The sequence below is a fragment of the Boleophthalmus pectinirostris genome, unplaced genomic scaffold, assembly GCF_026225935.1.
Source record: "Boleophthalmus pectinirostris isolate CB_2022bp ecotype Guang Dong unplaced genomic scaffold, ASM2622593v1 HiC_scaffold_10, whole genome shotgun sequence".
Lineage (NCBI taxonomy): Eukaryota > Metazoa > Chordata > Actinopteri > Gobiiformes > Gobiidae > Boleophthalmus > Boleophthalmus pectinirostris.
The window spans coordinates 33,359,315-33,362,462 of record NW_026570971.1 but is presented as its reverse complement, the minus strand read 5'-3'; positions in this window follow the sequence as shown (position 1 = coordinate 33,362,462).

Sequence of the window (3,148 nt, the reverse complement as noted above, 5' to 3'; positions counted from 1 at the left end):
CTTCCCTCAAAGACGTCGGACTCGAGCCTTTTTGTCTGCCATCGCCACGGCAACGCTGTAAGAAACATGGAATGGAAAGTCAAAACTGAATTATGTGCAAATTATTTTAAGTTTTTTTTGTTTCCTACATCTGTAATTTCCTATTGACAAAAAAAAACAAAAACAAAACATGAATGGTACACATGATAAATCCGTAAAATGTTCAAATCCAAATTGAGAGTGAATATTTGAGGAGAAATGAAGAGAAACAGTGAAATAAACTCTGTGATCCTGTCATTGTTGATTGAGAAAAGCTCGCGCCGAAGCCGAACTCTGAATGAGACGTATTATTTCTCCTTTTTAATAATTCCATATTTTTGGACAAATTCTCCCCAAAATCTGATTGAATCCCCAAATATTTGTGTTTTTGTGACATGTTTGTGGTGGAGCTCGGAGAGATGATTCTGAATGAGCCCGAATTGTGTTTTGAACCTGACAAAAGAAAAGAGGAGCGGATCTGATGAACTCTATCACCGAGAGAAAGAAAGAGGGAGAAGAGAGAGAGGAGAGGGAGAAAGAGAGAGAGAGAGAAAGAGAGATATTTGAACGTGACAAAAGAAAAGCGGCAGATCTGATGGATTCTGAGAGTTTTTCTATTACGGTCGGAGCTACAGAGAGAGAGAAAGAGAAAAAGAGAGAAAGAGAGAGGGAGGAAGGGAGGTTAAAGAGGTTTAAAAAACAAGCAAGGGAGATGGAGGGAGGAGAGAGAGAGAATGACAAAGAGAAAAAAGGAGAGGGGAGAGAGAGAGAGAGGAGGGAGAGAGAGTTAATGAGGTTTATTTGTGAGAGGAAAAAAAAGAGAGACAAGAGAGAAACAGGGAGGGAGGGATGAGTAAGAGGGTTAATGGAGTTTTATTTGTGAGAGAAAAAAGAGGAGGAGAGAGAGAGAGAGTGAAGTGAGAGAGGGAGTGAGAAAGAGAGAAAGTAGTGATATTTGTTTAATTAGAATATGAGAGAAAAGGAGGAGAAAGAGAGAGATTGAAAGAGAGAGGGAGAGAAGGAAGGCAGGAGTGAGTGACAGAAGAGATAGAAGAGAGAGGAGGAGGTAGAGAGGTTCAAATATATCTGTATCATTACAAAAAAGAGAATTATAGAATTATATTTAGAAGACTGAGTAAGAGAGAGAGGGAGAGAGAGACGGAGAGAGAAAGATAGAAAGATACCTGTGACTAGAAGAGGAGGGAGAGAAAGAGAGAGGTTAATCAATGTATGTGAAGAAATGAGAGAGAGGGATGGACAATAAATGAAAGAAAGAGAGGAAGAGGGAGAGCAAGAGAGAGAGAGAGACAGAGATATGAAAAGAAAGATATCTAATGAAAGAGAGGAAGAGAGAGAGCAAGAAAGAAGAGAGAGAGAAAGGATTGGAGAGAAAGAGAGAGAGAGAGAGAGAGATAAGGTTTGGGGGGAGAGAGAGCGAGAGAAGAGAAGAAAGGATCGGAGCGAGAGAGGATTGGATTATGAGAGAAAAAGAGGAGAAGGAGAGAGAGAGAGATAGGTAGATAGAAAAAGAGAGGGAGATAATGAAGGCAGGAGTGAGTGACAGAATAAATAGAAGAGAGAGGAGGAGGTAGAGAGGTTCAAATATATCTGTATTATCACAAAAAGAGGAAGAGAGAAAGACGAAATGATAGAATTATATTTAGAAGAGAGAGCAAGAGAAAGAGATAGAAGGACAAAGAATGAAAGAAAGAGGAAAAGAGAGCAAGAAAAAAGTGAGTGAATGGAGAGAGGTGGAGAAGGTTAATATATACTTGATATGATTACAAAAGAGAGAGAGAAAGATGGAAGACTTATATTTAGAAGCGAGAGAACCAAAGGAAGAGAGAGAAACAGAGAAGGAGATGGATAGATAGATAGATAGATAGATAGATAGATATGAATAGAGGAGAAGCAGGGAGAGTGGGAGAGAGATTAAAAGATGTATTATGTTTAGAAATAAGAGAGGGAATGGAGGGAGGTAGAGAGTTAATACATATTTATATGAATACAAAAGAGAGAGAGAAAGAAAGATGGAACTGTACACTTATATTTAGAAGAGAAAGAACAAGTGAATGAGAGAGGGACAGAGAGAAGGAAGGAGAGAGAGAGAAAGAAAAAAGAGAGAAGAGAAGAAGGGAGTAGAGAGAGAAGAGAAGAGAAGAAAGGACTGGAGAGAGAAAAAGAGAGAGAGAGGATTGGATTATGAGAGAAAATGTAGAGGAGAGCGGTAGATAGGTAGTTAAAAGAGAGAGGGAGAGAATGAAGGAATGAGTGAGTGACAGAATAAATAGAAGAGAGAGGGAGGTAGAGAGAGAGCAAGAGAAAGAGATAGAAGGACAAAGAATGAAAGAAAGAGGAAAAGAGCAAGAAAAAAGAGAGGGAATGGAGGGAGGTGGAGAAGGTTAATATATACTTATATGATTACAAAAGTAGAGCCCGACCGATATAGATTTTGTTGTGGCCGATATGAAACCGATATAATGGGAGTTGGAGCTGCCGATATAATCACCGATATATTTAGTGATGTAAAAATTCACTGTAAATGTTGACTTGTTTAAAAAACTTAGGTTTGACTCTAGTGGATTTAAAATTGGTTTTATTTAAGCAACATTTATTGTTGTTCTGTCTCTTTACATCATATTTACAGACAGTAGGTTGGACTAATGACATTTCTGCATCACATTCTAGACACTAGTGATGATAGGGATCCCAGTTCTTTTTAGAGAACCGGCTCTTTTGGCTTGGCTCACTAAAAGCAGTTGGCTCTTTTGGGTCCCAAGCGGCTCTTCAGATTGTTTTGTTGCAAGCAGGACTAAACCAGAACTGAACCAGGACTGAGTGTCGGGACTCGGTCTCTATCTCTCTCCGTCTCTCGAGCCCAAGATTAGTCCTGGTTTATTTATTTTATGCTGAACTACAGACAAATATGCACGTTTTTTCTCTCCTATGCACACGCAGATTTCTGAAAGTTTTGTTTTCAGCCGCTGCCGCTGTCAAACCACGAGTCTGCACATGGCATAAAGAGAAAAAAGTGAGAGAAAGAGAAAACACAGCTCCCAATAAGAATCAGGCTCCCGTCATTTGCTTCAAAGAGTCGGTTCTAAGAGTCGCTTCGTTCACAACCGACCAT